Consider the following 18,405-nt stretch of genomic DNA (forward strand, 5'->3'; position numbering starts at 1 on the left):
AGGTTGGATATCCAGGTTAATAAAAAAATGCATTGAGATGATAAAACAATAAAATATTTTAGTAATACAATTACTGATGAAATTTTTAAATAGAAAATCTATTGGAGTTGTATTTAATTTTGTTTAGAGGTTTTGACTTTTAGTTCTCCATTTTTTAGAAATTATAGAGAACAGGTTGGAGATACTCTAATACAATAAAAGTATCCTAAAAATTTGTTCAAATGCCTTAAAGCTTTCTATCAACTTATTGTAACATTTTTCACGTAAGACGCATAATTGTTTGGATCTATCAACTTAAATCCTTTAAAAGAGTCTACACATTTAAGGATTGTTTTTTACCTCTTAATAGTTCATTTGGCAAAAAAAAAATTTGTCTCTTAATGGTTCTAAAACCATCTAAATGATTTTGTATCTTGGGCCTCCCTTACCCATTAAGAGCCCTAATTTCATTGTAAACAATTACCAAACAATTATATTTCATTTTGTACTATATCATGAGAGCCTCTTAATTATTCGGACCACTTAATGATTATGTACAAAATCATTCAGCAACTGTCAAACAGCCCCTTAAACTTATATCATATGAAACCAATTTTATAGGTGTAGAAGGTTAAAGTTGTGAAATATGAAAGGGAGGAGGGCCAATGAAGAGTGAACAACAATCAATAGGGACAACGATACGATGGCACGTGCCACCCATGGCACCTAAGTAGGTCCGTCTATGAAGGGCTCAATGGAAGCTAGATTTTTTTTCCAGACGATTACAAAAAAATACGATAATTCTTTTTACATTGTATAAAAGATAAATGCAACATTATTTTTGACGTAATGCACAACTTTCATTTATTTTTCCGACCATCAATATTGTCGCTAATTTTGGACAATAATCTACCTTTTATTTTGTGTTTAATTAAAAAGGTATCTTGAAAAAAGTTGTTTAGCAAATGAATCATTTAATTAAATTTGCTTAAATGAGTACGTACGATTGATACATTTAACTTCTAAATAAATGAGATCGATTGATACATTTACGACTTTCATTTACTTTTTCGACCATTAACGACTTCATGTTAATCATTAAAAAATCAATAACATTGATTTTAGACAATAATCTGTCTTATTTTGTTAAATGAATACCATCAATGTATTTATGTTTTAAGAATATTTTTATTTATTTAGAACGTATCAAGACCATATAACAACGGTTGAATTAGTACAAATTAAAATACTAAATGAAATCATGTATTAACGCTAGAAATATCTACGTATTTTTATAAACTATTTTATGGGACTGTATTTTATATAATCAAATAATTGTTCGTTTTATATAAAAATGCTAGAATAATTGTTTATATGATTCTTTTGAACGTCTTAAGAAGGTTTTTATGATGCTTTTAAAATAAAGTGTCGTATAACTTTTTTTATTAGACCATTTGAAGAAATGTCTTATAAACACATAAAAATCAGACACTTGTTTTTATAAGACATTTTTTTTGTTCATAGAAAACCTGAAAATTCTCTTCCACGTGTTTATTTCAGATGTGGCTCCACTTTACAACATAATACATGAATACAATATCATACATCGAAGGACTTCTTTTGTTCTTCGATATCCAAGTTAATTTTTCTTTGGTACTTCGATTAAACGAGATATAACCAGATTCAAAACGCATATGTAAGAAAGAATTCGTGTGAAGAGAAATTGACAAAGATTGCAACACAATCTACAACACTAAACAACGGGCGCAAAATGCAAAATATTATCCGTCAAAATATACCGTTTCTTTTAACTATTATTTTAATTATTCAAACACAACTATATGCATGTAAATTTAAATATATTTTATTTTGAGAACTCTTTAATCATGAAAACTTTGAGAATTAATATATCATGTGTTATTTTATATGATTCTTTTTCATCTCTAACTAGAATTTAATGTAATAATTTTATATATATTTGTTTCATATGTATTCAGTTCACAATGTGAACATTTTTGACATGTTTGTGAAACTAAAAATATACGTAAAAATATTTCATATTATGAACCAAATATATATACGAGACAAACACATTGTGAAATAAATATATATTAAATATTATACTTGGAAAGGAAAAAAATTATCATAAAACGAAACCTGAAGATAGAATTTTCAGGTATCTCATAATTTTTGAAGCTATATATATACACAAGAGAGAGTAGATATACCCAGAACTCTATATGAAAGGGCAAGCACCACTTCTGAAATTTTCATTTAAATTATTACAAGTACATGAAACTTTTAGAAACACTAATGGTATTGAAAGGGGTGTTGGTTAAAACTATTAAGCACTAATCAATAATAATGATAATAAAATACTGTTTGGTTTTATATAATATAATGTGTTCATTTTTCTAGAATCTCAAATTTTTATTTCAGATTAAAGTGTGGGAAATAAAAATTCATTCTCATTTTCATTTTCATCCTCATCCTCATTGCACAATTTGAACCAAACAACCCCTAAGTGTTTTAAAGTATTTTAAGTTATGAACTATTTTTCATACTAGAATTTTAACTCAAAAAAACGGTTATCTTTAACTTAAATAGTTTTTTTTTTTTTTTTTTTTTTTTTTGGGTTTGACCTAAAATATGATGAAAAAAGTAATAAGGTATAAAGTTTATGTCAATTGCAAATTTTCGACATGCAAACATATTGTTTAAGTTCTTACGAGGTTTTTGCTAGAATAGATCGTATATGTTTGTGTATTTTCTTAATCTGTATGCCTGTTTAACAACCCATATGTCTTGTATTATTGATCAAGTGATGTACAAATTAAATTAAGTTTATTGTAATGTGTTTTCAATATCAATATGTTAACTTTTGGGAGTCATAAATCTATGCATATTTGATCATATATAAACCAATGTTATTAGATGATTCTTATCGTTTGGTTCAAAAACGTATTGTACAATCTATTTTGATCTTTAAGCCATATTTCATGTTTGAATAATCAAAACATAAGTGTAAGATTCCACATCTATGAGAAGGGAACCAAATGGTGTCTTATAAGAAAATTTTGAAAATTTAAATCTACATGTAATTAACTATTATGCTTTGTTTTTTTTTCTCACAAAAATCGCTTATATACTTAAAAAAAATTCTTAGGTTTTCGTAAAATGAACGATCAACTTATAACATATATAATGGTTGGAAAAAGTTGATAATCCGAATATATAATTTAAATCTTAACCGATTAAGTTGATTTTAAATAATGAAACTTTTTGTAATTTCTTGAAGTCATGATGTAATTAACAAGAGTCAAATTAGAAGTTGTGTTGTGTCAAACAATTAGAAATGACAATGAAAATGAAAATGAATATGAAAATGAAAATGTTGTAAATAAGATTAGACTTAATGGATCTCTTTCAGATATGCAAATCCAAGAACACAAAGTGAAGCATGATGTAGAAAAACAGCATCCCATGATTCAAGCTGTACAGTACAACTTGCTAATCCAGTCAAGTACAGGGTACAGACATACTCATCGAATCACCAGGTGAGATGTGTATTTTCTTGTACTACTGCAAACACCTGAAAGATTTTCCCCCCTCTCTCTCTCTCTCTCTCTCTCTCTCTCTCTCTCACACACACACACACTCATACACACAGAGAGAGTTAGAGAGAGTTAGAGAGAGAGAGAGAGAGATTAAGTTCAAACAAGCCACTGTGATAAAATTATGTGAAAAAGGTAGGGACAAAACTGACATTTCAAACACACACCACCTTATTATTAGCAAAACCCTAACACCATAAAAAAGACCTGGCTCAAGAAACAACGAAGAATATAAAAGTAACCTGCAAGAACAACCATTAACATTGGTGATTTATGGAAACAGTTTTAAGATCAAATCTATGCTCACCACTTACCGGAATCCAGTTGGAAGAATATTAGTCGGTAAAACAAGAAATATAGCCAGTAATTGCCACTGCAGCATCATCAAGATTCTCAACCCATCAAAGGGACCCATAAATCACTTCCTTCTTTTTCCTTTTCAGTGAAAGAAGAAATAACTTATGAAACCCTAAAAATGGAGTCTTTTGTGAATCTTGAAGATGCTCCAACAGAAAGAACTGACTGTTGTGCTTTACCTGAGATCTGCTATCAAGAAAAACTTAACCCTGGAGGAAAGTGAAAGGTTTCGCTCAATAACCCTTCTATCTACAAAAACCTAAAGATGATGATGGGATTCAATTAATAGAAACAAGAAACCAGAAAGGATTCAAAACAAAGATGACCAAAGCAGATGAACTAAGAACTGGAAAGCAGAAGAAGAAAAAAAGGAAGAGGGTTTCTTCAAGAATCCATAGCTATGAAAGGGGTTTGTTGAAAAACCCATAGCTATGAAGGGTTCCCTTAAAGAATCCATGGCTAGAAAGGGTTTAGGGTTAAGTATATATAGGAGGACTTAGATAGGTGGAGGAGAGGATGAGTATTAATTACGGGAATTAAGGGGTGGGGGAGAGAGAGAGAGAGAGTAACTAGAACAGTTAGCAATCGCAATCCGAAGTACTAAAAATTACCCAAAGCTTGAATACATGCTGACACAACCCCACCACCACAAGAATGGAAAATAAATAGAAATCAAGATTTGCCCTTTTGATCCAAGAAGGATACATTGCGTTTAATACAAGTATTTGGTCTACAAATACTTGAAATGACAAAATAGATCAAAGAACTGCTTCAGCCTTCAGAGTTCAGAGAGAGCCTTTTGCCCTTTTACCACGTTGGTACGCGAAGTGTAAATATAATATATTTATATTTAAAGGCCGGTGTTCATTGGGTTGGGGACTGCCCCTTTTTATTAAAATCTGTATATTTTCTTCCATTTTCTTATCTATTAATTTCTTTTTATCCGTATACAGAATTCATGGGTCATAATATATATATACACACCTTAATAATTTAGTGTGGATTTACTCCAACGTGTTTATATACAGAATTAACCAATATATATATATATATAACATTTATCTTGAATCCCATCCTCAAATTCAGATCCGAATAACATGCAAAATATTGGGTTAAGACACATGAATAGATTCCATTCATATGTATTTGATTAAATCGATCCCTTTATTTGATATATATTTTAAAGATAATAAATTCAAGATTGTGGATCATTAGGCATAAGATCCATCTCGTGAAGGATGAAGGATAATTGATGTAGGAAGGGAAATCAATTTGAGCATATAAAGTACAAATATATGTACTAATATATTATATAACTATAGGAGGGGGGATCTAGCCTTTAACTATTAGGGGAAAGACCCTCTTTTAAAAACCAAAAACATTTGTTAACTAGTTTAAATTTTTTATTTTCACTTTCGTTTTACATTGTTTCTCTTCAGTTTCATATGGCCATATGCTTCCCTCTCCCAAGTCTCATCCAAAATGCCACCACCCCATTAATTTCCTAGATCCGCCACTGATTATAGGAGATGTTTAATTAAACAAGAACATATGTTTTACAAAAAACGTAAGAACATATTTATTACATATGATAATATATGTGAGATGACCTGCTGGCGTGCTGGCGTGTTGGCGACTTGGTTGACGATCTAGCTTGTGGTAAAGTTTGCCCAGATCTTTACTTTAGTATCACATGTGATTAACTAGCTATAGTTAGGGATGCTCATGGATTGGATTGATCGGGTTGAAGACATTTGAACAACACAACCCAATGCTTGCGTTTTGAAAAATCTTAACCCAACCCAACCCAACCCAACCCGTACGGGTTGCTCGGGTTGATAATTTGGTATATTAAAATATTTTTCTAACCTTGAATATGTTATTTTTTTACTCATAATTTTCTTTTCATTATCAACCATTTGATACAACTTATACATGCTTCTTACGTATATCACATTTAATTAATTTTCTCAATTTACATATATATGTTCACATTTACTGAACATATATACGAATGAGTTATATAGAGATGTTAATAGATTGAAAATATGTGTATACGAAGAGTGTACGTGGTAGTGTAACTGTCTACTGTATATATTAATAGAAATTCAACGATCATATTAAATCCAAAAAATAAAAGGATATCGGGTTCATCGGGTTGTGTTTGGTTCAAATAATAGCAACCCGGCCAATACCTACGGTTTAAAAATTTTACAACTCGATTAGACATCAGGTTACTTCGGATTGAGTTATTTCGACATTGGGTTGATCGGGTTGGTCGGGTTTTTGAACACCCCTAGCTATAGTAGAATAATGATCTCACAAAAATTTTATCCTATAAACATATAGTCTTATAAAATAATCTCCTAAAAAGTGAACCTAAATTAGAAAACCCCAATTGTTATATAATGTTCATTTAGATTCCACTATTTGAAGAAGTGGCAATGGTGCTTAGGGTTTTGTGGCTCTGATTTAGCGTTTTTATTGTAAACTTAGGGTTTTTTTTTTTTGGTTCTTGATGTGTTCTTTCTACACTGCAAATCAAGTTTATAAGAAGTCACAAATATTTAAATGTGATAATACACTATTTTATATAACTTATATTTATAAAATCAAATCATTGTATGTCTCCTATAAAAGTGTTGCAACAATTTATAGAACGTTTGGACATCTTAAACGATTTTTAGAAACGTTTGAAATACAACGTCGTATTAATTTTTTTATATGATATTTTTAGAAGTGTTTTATAAACACATATATAGTTTTATAAGACACTTTTTTTCAAAATAGCATTATATGAAAAATTAACATCACTCGGTTATTTCAAAATATACTAAAAAAACTTGTTAAAAAGCCTCCTAGCAACAAACTTATTGAAACACTTTAACATAAAATGCGTATTTGTTTGGTCTTATATATTTAATTAAGTCTTATAAAATAATATATTTGAACAGTTTAAATTTTTTGGCTTCCTATAATCCACCCACACTTCTCTCTATTGGGTTCCCAAAGAGGGATATAAATGATTTATATATATATAATTTTTATTTTAAAAATAGAGAAAAGGGTAAAAACATCAAAATGCCCTTCACTTAACAAACTTCTTTAACAACTGTTAAATGAAAGGGCAAAAACCTAGCAAAAATTGAAACTACTGTGTCATATTTGAAATAAAAAAACTATAAAGATCAAAATAAAAAAAAATCAAAAAAACATCTGAATCAAAACTGAAAGCAGTGTTATGAATATAACATGATCCCTCTCCTTGCCAAACATACTTAGGGAATCAAATGTTTATGATGTTAGGAATATCAAATTTGAATCATATGATGATAAAATCATGTATCATCGACTAACGAACCTTTTTGCTTCTACTTCTCTTTTATACACGAGAAGTTGAGTAAGTTTGAATTGGGTGGCGATGTACAACGATATGTGAAACATAAAAGGTAAATTATGTGTGTAGATCAGAATTATAGAAGTATATTTTACATCAGATCAAGAGTACAATCAAACATGATCATTAACAGTCTATTATCTTAATTGAAAACTCGAAAACCATCTATTTTATATGGTATTTGTTATGATTAACCGTAAAAAGTTATAAATATTATTTATAATGAATACTACACAAAATAAATGGTTCATAAGTTCTTAAATTATTTAAGATTCCTAAATGAAATTGCCTCTTTATATATAAATACAATGTTTTATTTTGTTGAAGTGAGCTTCTTACAAGCATTTTATAGTCATTAAATTAATATGTAGCCATAATTCTGGTTTAGGGGAAGCTCGAATATCTCAAATCTAGCTTTTATATTGAAGTTATTCAAACAAGAGGTTTATGTGAGACGTGCGGTTATGTTGGTTCTCTTAAGTTTTATGAGATTTTGAGAGGAAATTGAGTTTCGACGAGTGTGCAGATAAAAATAAACAAGAAAAAAACATAAATATTCTAGCTTTTGTTTGTGAAATTAGAAAGCGATGAATATTTTATATTATAGTGTTAATTAAAGTCGAAACATATTTTATCACTAAGTGAGTCATAATTTATGAATATATCATAAATGATGTCAATGTGAATATTTATAATATCTATTAATGGGTGAAAATAGACTTCATAGTTAAAGAACAGAAACACACACATATAGAGAGAGAGCGCACGTAAAAGAGAGGAGTTTTACTTTACAAACCATGTTATTTGTACAAACCGTATAAACTTCATTCAACCAATCATAATTTTTTATTTTTTTTTCTAATGTTTTTTTTTGTAATTATGAGAGGTTGATTAATCATTTTTATTATGGAGGATGTTAATCATGTATATTATCATCTTTATTATATTAATTTTAAAGAAATACATGAAACAGTTTAATTAAAATTTTCATAAGTATTACATGAAACAATTTCATAATGATATATGAAACAATTTCATAACCATATATGAAACAACTTCATCTAGAAAAGTATTACATGAAGCAATTTCATAATATTAAACAATTTCATGAAACAAAATCATTAAATTGAATAATAAAATCGACGGATAATAATGGTTTGCAGGGTTTGTAAAAATATGGGTGGTCTGCATTTGATTGCTGCTCTCTCTCTCTCTATATATATTAACACAAATATTTCGATATTGATTTAATTTATAATGATTTTGTTGTAATAATGTCTTTTAATAAAATATCTGTAAAAAAACAATAATTTTTTGATGATAATATAAAAAGTAACTAATATAACTTATAATTATAAGTATTTTACAGTATAAAAAATTTCTAGAAACCATCTGAACGGCCTCAATGTACTTGCTTTATTGTGTATTTTATTATATAAGATTTGGGGAGGGGAGGGGGTTGGTTTAAGTGTCAGCACCACCAAACCCTGGTACCTTAAATGTTTACCAGATAAATTTTTATTAACAAGAGTTATCATTCTTATCCTTTTGTATTTTAGTAGGTAATATTATTGGTCAACAAAATGGATAGTTGGTAAACGTTATTTACTCGATAAATGGTTATTGGATGAGAATCTTCTTCATCACTGGGTATGATTATTGGTCTTCGCTTGTTTGTAATTTTGTCGAATAATTAGATTTTCAGTTCTTGTAATCTTATCCGGCAAACATTTGGTAAATGGCCCCCAAGTATCATAATAGATTGTTTTATAGGATCAAAAAATAAAACATTATTTAAAAGTGTTACAATAAGTTATGAGAATATGTGGAACCTCATGTTACTCTCCAAAAGAGTCTTTCAAAGTTTAGCATATGTGTGACTCGAACACGTGCCCTCCAACTGAGACTAGATGGGCAAAGTTGTCACAAAGTGTCGAAAGGGTTTACATGGGAAAAGATGTCCCAAATGGTAGAAGTTGACTCTTATACCATGTAAGAATACGTAGAACCCCCAAATCATTCTCCAAAAAGCCCTTGAAGACAGAGGGGAGAGTGCAACATATATAGAGAAAAATTTGTCCAAGTTTAGCCGATGTGAGACTCGAACAAGTTTATTGAACGATTTTGTATGTTTTAACAAGTTTTTTAGAACATTTATAAAATAAAATGTCGTATTAATTATTTTATATGACATTTCTCAAGGTCTCCTATAAAATAACCAACACAATACTTTTTTTCAAAAACGTAATAAAAATCTTGTTAAAACACTATGAAACATTCTTTAAACTTATCACCGTCACTAATTCTAAAAAAATCACTAAATGTGCACTTTTAGGTACACTTTTCTATTCAATTTTGAGAATTGGATGACTTTTAGGGAATGGTCTCTAAACAACATTACTAAAATTTGGTTTTCATTGACGATTTAGAAAAACGCTATTTAAACGTAACTTTTAGCCACAACTATATCATAACATCTTTTGATAAAATGAAAAAGCCTCACCCAGGCCATAACGATCCTTTTCTGACCTTTGAGAAAGAAAATATTTTCTTGCCAAATTTGTGGTAGTGATATATAACAAACTAAGTATTTTTAGAATAAAAATCAAGCTAAACAAACGAATCATATATGTCACACGCTAATATAGAGTTTGGGAGGGTATTTATATCTACCTAGACATTAACTCTTTCCCCAGGGGTAGAGATGATCTTTTCGTGAAAACCGCTGGTTTGCGAAACAAAAGTTAAAAGAAACAAGAGAGCAAAACATATACGAGGCCGTGTAAAAACAAGCAATAAGAAGATAAAAAAAGGGATGTCGAGACAAATGTGCGAGAAATATGTTGGCTAAGGAAGTAAAGTCAAAATGAAATACTGATAACTACTTGTAGAGAAGAAAAGTTTTTTTTTTATTAACCTGGATATCCAAACTCGCTATGTGAGCCGACTAATCCCAAGATGACCACTTGCTTTGCGGGTAGCCTGGAGTCACCGCATTTGAACCTCCATGGCCACAAGAGGATTTTTATTCCTCATTGGATTTGAACTTGGGACCTCCAGGTACTTTTGACCTTTGGAACTCAAGCTTAAACCAATCAGACAACACCCTTATGGTTGTAGAGAAGAAAAGTTAAGAGTAATGTATATGATGTATTTAATATGATGGAATAAGACGATATCAAATTGTTTTTGTCACGTTGATGCAACAATAGATTAAAACATGACAAAAGAGTTAAGGTTAGACACGAGAATAGAATAAAATTTGAATAAAAGGTTTCCTTCATTTCAGTTAATCATATTTACAAATAAAACAAAATTTTACTAAATATATAATTTCCTTTGAAAAGAGGACATGTTCTTGCTAATTTTCTACACCAAAAATACATTGATTGTGAAAGTGTCGTGAGTAAGATTCCTTTTAGCGACTTGCTATAAATTGAAATAGGGAAGACTAATGACACCCCTAAGCCTATTGTTCATCATTTTTTTTTGTCTTTTTATTGTTTTTAATTTTTTGTTTTTTCCTATTTAATTATTAATTAATTCTTTTTTTTTCTCATTTAAATTATAATATTATGAATTATTAATAAACATGTATATTTATTTATATTATGAATTATTAATAAATATATATATTTCTTTTATATCATTTATATTATATAAGTTTAATAAACATGTATATTTATTTATATTATGAATTATTAATAAATATTTTTTTATATCATTTATATTATATAATTATTAATAAACATTTCGTTATATATGTTGAGGTTTTTTTTTTTTTTTTTTTTATTTAAAGATAAATAAATACTTATTAATATAAATATTATTATTATTTTTCTATATAATTATATAATTATAAAAATAAAACATAAAACATAAAACATAGAAAAAAATGAGATTTGATATATAAATAAGACGTAACATAATTTATATTACATTTTCACTTATTTTAAAATAATATTATCTGTAGTATAATTAAAACGTAAAAGTTGCTGGTATTTATTTATTCGATCTAAATACGGGGTATCCCATGCAGCAACACACAGATAGCAGAAATGAAAAAAAAAATGTGGAGTAATAGTAGGGATCAGGTATCCTTTTACCAATTTTAGTTTCACATAATGGTTACGGTTAACGTACCCAATTGCAAAACTTACATGTTGATACCACGGTGGCGGAGTAGACCTAAGCGGTAAGTATGTTGAACAACATGTRATGTCTATAACGTGTAAGATCACATTATACTTTGAAGCAATCAGGACACCAATTTCAGGCGTGATCATCCAATGTTCAACTAGGGCACCTCGATCTAATTGAAAGAAGTTTAAAATATTGTAAATTATATTCCAATACTGATTTCCAAATATGTTGATGTATTTTGTCTTGTATGCGTCTAACTCTTCCATCAAGTTAAACCGAATTGTTGGTCATGCATCTTCATGAAGACCAAGGTGGACAACTATTGCTCGAAATCCACAATTTCCTTTACCTCTCACATCATGTACCTGTCTGATGTAAGAGTGAAACATTTCAGGAAATTGATTAATATATGGATGTGCATTATAATTATTGTTGAAGAAAGAACTATGTCTCGCTGGTTCCTGGTAGCTTATTTCATTCAAGTCAACAAATGATGACGCGTTCAAACAACTATGTCTAAAAGGTCTTTCAGTTGTAAAAGACAGATCAACATATCCGTGTAAGTGATAAAAATATCATTTTGTATTATATATCATATATTAATATAATTTAAATTAAAAAAATATTCAATATTAATAAATTTCGAAGGCATTGTGTGGGTTCATCACTAGTATATATATATATATAACTAGCTATATATATAATAGTTACCTATTATAACTTAAAATCATAATATATATAAAATTATATATATGTATAATATAATTTAAAATAATAACATATAAATTATATATATATATATATATAGAGAATGTGTATAATAATAATATATTATATTATTTGATTGATTATGACATTTTATATGTTGTAATGAATTCAAATCCCAAGGCATTCAACACCCACTGTTAAGAGGTGCCATTAACACTCCCCATTAAAACAAGTATTGAGAATGTGGTACAAGAAATTAAATAAAAACCAAAAATTACTTTATCAACCATTCAAAAAAAAATTTATTATAAAAATCTTATCCTTTTATTTTTTATTCGATAAAAACGAAAAATAAACAAAGTTTGAGTAAAATAAATTTCATCAAAAAACAATTATATTTTTCTTATTAATTGAATATCCATATTAATATATTTTTTGAGTGATTTGACCGTTTTCATGTTATCTTATTTGGTTATTGTTTTCATTTGATTCATCCTCTCTTTTCTTTCTCTCTCTCTCTCTCTCTCTCTCTCTCTATATATATATATATATATATATATATATACACACACACACATATTGGAGATTCAAATAAAAAAGTTAAATGTGATGAGAAAGTTATAAGGGAATGTTTATATGTGAATTATTGAAAATATTTATTTGAAGATGCATATTACATATGCAATAATTAAATGGATTTTCTTCAGTGATTCACAAATAAACATTCTATTAATGTTATATTTTTACATTCTCATGATATTTAACTTTCTTATTTAGACTGAACATGTATCACAATTATGACACTTTTAAGAATTTTGGCGTTCTACAAATTTGATTTTGTTGTGGTGTTTACCCAAATCAAATTCACTCTATTGGGTTTTCGAAGAGGGAGATGAAGTATATATGTACATATATAAAAAATTTAATATAAAAGTAAAGGTTCTAAAAAGTGAGACATGGTGTGACAATGAAGTTAAGTCTCAAACTTTATGAGTCATGGCTAGGCACGACCTTTATATAAGACATTTTATTGTTTGACCTTATGTATAAGGTAGTCTATTGGGACACCTAGAAATCGTTGGCCTTCTACAAATTCAAATTTGTTAAAATGACATTTCTCATGTGAATCCAACTATATATATATATATATATAGAGAGAGAGAGAGAGAGAGAGAGAGAGCGCTTAGTCAAAATATGATAATAGTTAAATCACATGTGATTTTGTATTTGAAATCAAATACGATTACAAAAGCGATCTATGCAGTGGTGTTTGGACGACTTGACAGACGACTTAGGTCGTGGCTAAGGTGACACATAATCACATGTGATTTTATACGTGAATTTAATGTAAAATCGCATATAATTTGTTATTCTCGGGTTCTTTTATTTGGTTATTTTTTTTATTTGAACTCGACCCCATCTCTATATATAATATTTGTATGGACATTTGACGCAATATATATTGATATATGTTTAGAATATTCAATTTGGTATAAGTAAAATGGCGTTGAATTTGGTATTAATAAGTTAATGATTAAGCATAAATTATCTTTTGTATTAAAAGTCACATGGTACAAAAAGTAATGATAGTGGTTGAACATGTTCTAATATACGTTTATGGTAGCTCAACTGGTTACGTTTTGGGTTTTACTTTCCGTTAGTTAAAAGTTCAAGTTCGTTGATAACCATTGTAGGTTGCTCAACAGTTAACTTCAAGACTCAGTTGAACTAGTCGAGTTAGTACCTGTGATATAACAAGATTTGAAGTGGAAGATTAAATACCACAGCCTTTGCACATAATTTTTTAAAGGAAAAACATGCTCAATCTTGCCAAGATTTGAATTGGAAGGGTAAATACCACAACCTTTCCTTTCACTAGAACACCTCCAACCTACAACCATTAAAGAAAACACTAAAATATGGGTTCAAATCCAAGGTGGAATAAAAATCCCCTTGTGATTACAGATGTCTAAATCCGGTGACCTTGGGTTATCTACAAAGAAAGTGGTCATTCTAGGATTAGTCGGCTCGCATAACAGGTTGGATATCTAGGTTAATAAAAAAAAACATAGGTTCAACTCATTTCCTCTCCAACCACATATTACACAATAAATAAAATATAAGAAAACCCTCTCTCGCAGAAAATGCAGGCCATGAACAAATGCTCCACCATAATTGGAGGTCTACTTCACAAAAACACAAAATTGTTGGCCAAATGCCGGCCGGTTGGAGCAAAATGACTGGCAAACCCATTTATATTGGCCTGTTGGAACTGCGTTGCGCCATCTTACAAAACAAATTATTTTTAGGGGTTGTTTGTTTACCTCTTAATAGTTCCATTAAGAGGCAATCTCTGAATCATTTAGAGATAAATCTTATTTGACAAAAAAAAGTCCGTCTCTTAATGGTTCTAAAACCCTATGAATGGTCTTGTATTATGGATCTCTCTTAACCATTAAGAGCCCTAATTTCATTGTACACAATTACCAAACAATTATATTTCATTTTGCACTATATCATGAGAGTCTATTAATCATTCTGACCCACTTAATCATTCCGTATCAAAACATTCAACAATTGTCAAATAACTCCATACCAAAAAAATCATTCAGGGAAATTTCCTTCAGTGATTGCAAAAAGATCAGCCACAAAATGGTAATACCAATGGTTCCGATAGAATCCAATATTTTCCCACAAATTACCAAGAAGGACCCCTAGGTAATCTGTTATTGATCTGAGTTTCCGACCAACCATTTACCCACCAAATTTTGTAACGGTTCTGAAACGAATTACTCCTCTAACGACGGATTTTCTAGCCAACTTTTTGCAAGTAAAAATCATCCGGTTAGTAGTGTCAAGAGACATGTATCAAATGCATAGACGTTTTAAAAGGGAAACCAACGGTTTCAATTTCCATATTTTACAGGAAAATAACAATCGACGACAAGCGTTACGAATTAAAATGAGATGTTTTAGTTGTTGGTATTATAAATTATAAAAAAGAATTATTGGTCAGAAAGATGGATCGAATATGTAAATGTAATACTTGAAACAAAACTAGACATGTTGCGTAAGAAACTAGAAAGGTTTTGAGTTGAAACAAAAGGGTAAAATAGAGATTCCACATTGATGGAGCCTCTACCCCTGTAAAAGCTTACTACAATACCCCCTGACTTCCTGACCCAGATAGATACAGATGGTCATGGGATATAAATAAACATTTATTTTTTAATTATAATTATAATTATATAATGATTAACTCTTTTAATTAATGTCACATATTTTTTTAAAATTATGAGTTTACATTTATTTTTATCAATTAACACCGTATTAATTAATTAATTAATTCATATTGTTTTCAATTTTGATGATTTTTTAAATATTTTCAATAATATTTCTTTTAATTAAAAAAACCCTTATTTCTCTCTCTCTCTTTATCAAGTCTCTTGTTATTTCTAGAAACTTCTTTTAAATTTTGTTTTTATGATGGTTTGAGTTTGGCTTCAAAGATCAAAAATACTAGAAGATCTCAGATTCAAATCTAAGAAAAAATAAAAATCCCCTCATAGTCACGTAAATTCAAATGCGGTGACTCCGGACAGGTGGTTGTCCTAGAAATAGTCGGCTCGTATAGCGGGTTGGATATCCAGGTTAATAATATAGCAGATTGGATATACAGGTTAATAAAAAAAATTAGATTCAGAAAAACAAATTAAACTTTAAAATATTTTGTCAAAAAATTAACACATCATGAAATTGATTAATTTTTTAAGACATTATGATATATAAAAACAATTAGATTCTTTTCTCTGTTTTTCGATTTTCTTTTTTATTTATATGTTTGTATGTACTCCATCAAACTGATAAATAAAAAAGAGACAAAAAAATAGATAAAAAAATATCGACAATAAGGGGTAATCATTTTTTAAAAATTCAATACTTTATTCATTTAGAAAAATATCAGAAACTTAGGGACCGTTTACCAAACGTTTCACCGGGTAAGCGTTTACCAAGTCACATTACCTTAACGGATGAATATAGTGAGAACCAAGAATCTTATCCGGTAAGAACAAGACAAGGACCAAGAGTCTTACCCGATAAGTGACAGCGAAGACTCTTACCACGGTAAGCACTTACCGATAAATTGTTTCGTACGATGCTGTTTTGGGAGGCTAAAAATCTCACCCGATAAGTAAATGATAGCGTTAAATTTTATCGATAAACGCTTATCGGATAATGTTTGATAAACACTTGCCGATGAATTTTAGTGTTTTATTTGATAAAAGAAAATTTCATAAATTTAAAATAGAAAAATTAATTGTGTAATTGTAAGTTTTGGGTTTTATTAAAGAAATAAGAAGGGTATAAGTATTGGCATTGGGAATCATCGAAAAGGTCTTTCTTTCACTCTCACTCACCAACCCTAAACCTTTGATCAGTTTCATATGATATTTGATTCCCCCCACCTCGTACGACAAATTATTTATTTATTTATTTATTTATTACTATTTTTTTAAAATTATTTCTTTTATTAAATTGCACAATTAAGATATTACTTAAATTTAGAGTAAGATTACAATTTTAGTCCCTCATCTTTGAAAGTTGGGTTTTCGATCTTGTGATTTTCATTTTGTTTCTATTTTTATCCTTAATACTAACAATGCTAACAAACAATGTTAACTTAGAGATAACTTGGTTTTTTTTATTATCTTTTTTATATTTTATATTTTATATTCAAAAATAAAAGTAAAATATGATATTATATATTAAATAATTAAACCCTAACCAAAGAGCCCCCGAGATGCTGGACCCCTCCTCGCCTCCATCTCCGATCAACACCACCACCACCAACGATTTCCTTCATAACGTTTCCTCCCATCTATCTTCTTCCTTCTCTTCGATGTCTCTTAACTTGTATTCTTTTCCCCACCCTACCACTGCTTCGACCCCAAACTGCACCACTATGATATTGATATTCGATCTTCATTTCGATTTTGTTTCGATTATCGATGTTCAACCTTCCCACTCTTCTTTTTGGCGTTGTTGTTACAAGAACCAACACCCCTCCAGTGAACCTCACCTCGTCACTACTCTCCCTCACCCTTGATAACAAACTAACTACATCTCATTTCCTTCAGTTTTTATACCTTCAAGGTTTTTTTTTGCAAAGGGTGAAAATCACAAAGAGGGAGAGAATGTGTTCTTGGTTTTCTTTTTTTGTAGGAACGGTCGTGGTGATGGTGATCCTAATGCTAATGAGGATGGTGGTTCCTTTTCTGAATTCATGGAAAACCAAAAAACTTGAAAAAGATGGTTGCTAGTGAGGAACACACCGATTTCTAGTGATTTAGAATCAAGAAGTAACAAAAGAGGTAATCTATATACGGCAATTGAGAACAAACAACACAATTACATGGTGATCAAGACCTCAAGTTCATATAAGTTTTAGGGGGTTTCTCTGAATGTTACTCAATTATTGTTGGATGAGTTTTAAGTTTTTAATAAAAATTCAGATACCTTTTGGCTATAAGTAGCATTTACTAATGTACCATAATAAGAAAAGACGAGTGGCATCTAGGACATAAAAATGCTTTCATTTTCGGGAATCTTATTATTATATAATCAAGTTAAAAACCTCAGTTAAGTTATTACAAAACCATGATATAGCATACTAGAATATTCACCAAAGCGCGTTTATGTATCCATTTACATTCAAGCTTAAATTTGTTATAACATGAGCTAAAAACGAGCATTTTGTAAAACACCCGAAGTTTAAAGGAGTAGACTAGTTAAATAACTTTTAAATGAGCCAAAACTACTACGAAAATTGTTGTTAGAGTGCAATTTAAGGTTTATAAAGAGTTGACATCTCATATTTTATTCATAACCATTGATGCACCCCCAAAGGGGAAATTCCATCATATCATATTAGATAGCCTTCAAGATTGCTATCGTGTAATTTAGCTCAACTGTACATCATATAGAACCTGTCTTTGTCGTTCTCAGGTTCAACATGTTATCACAACCCCCCCACCTACTTAAATAAACTCATAAGATCACAAATTTTAGTTACACTTACGTTCTTCACGTCTTCTTTAGCATGACCCAATATCCTCATTATTTATCCACGATATGGATTCACCTATGATGTTACATACACCCTTTTAGGGTTTCATTTGTTCGATGAGTCTTACCCTACTGTCTTAA

The sequence above is a fragment of the Cynara cardunculus genome (assembly GCF_001531365.2).
Source record: "Cynara cardunculus var. scolymus isolate 2C chromosome LG 13, CcrdV1, whole genome shotgun sequence".
Classification (NCBI taxonomy): domain Eukaryota; kingdom Viridiplantae; phylum Streptophyta; class Magnoliopsida; order Asterales; family Asteraceae; genus Cynara; species Cynara cardunculus.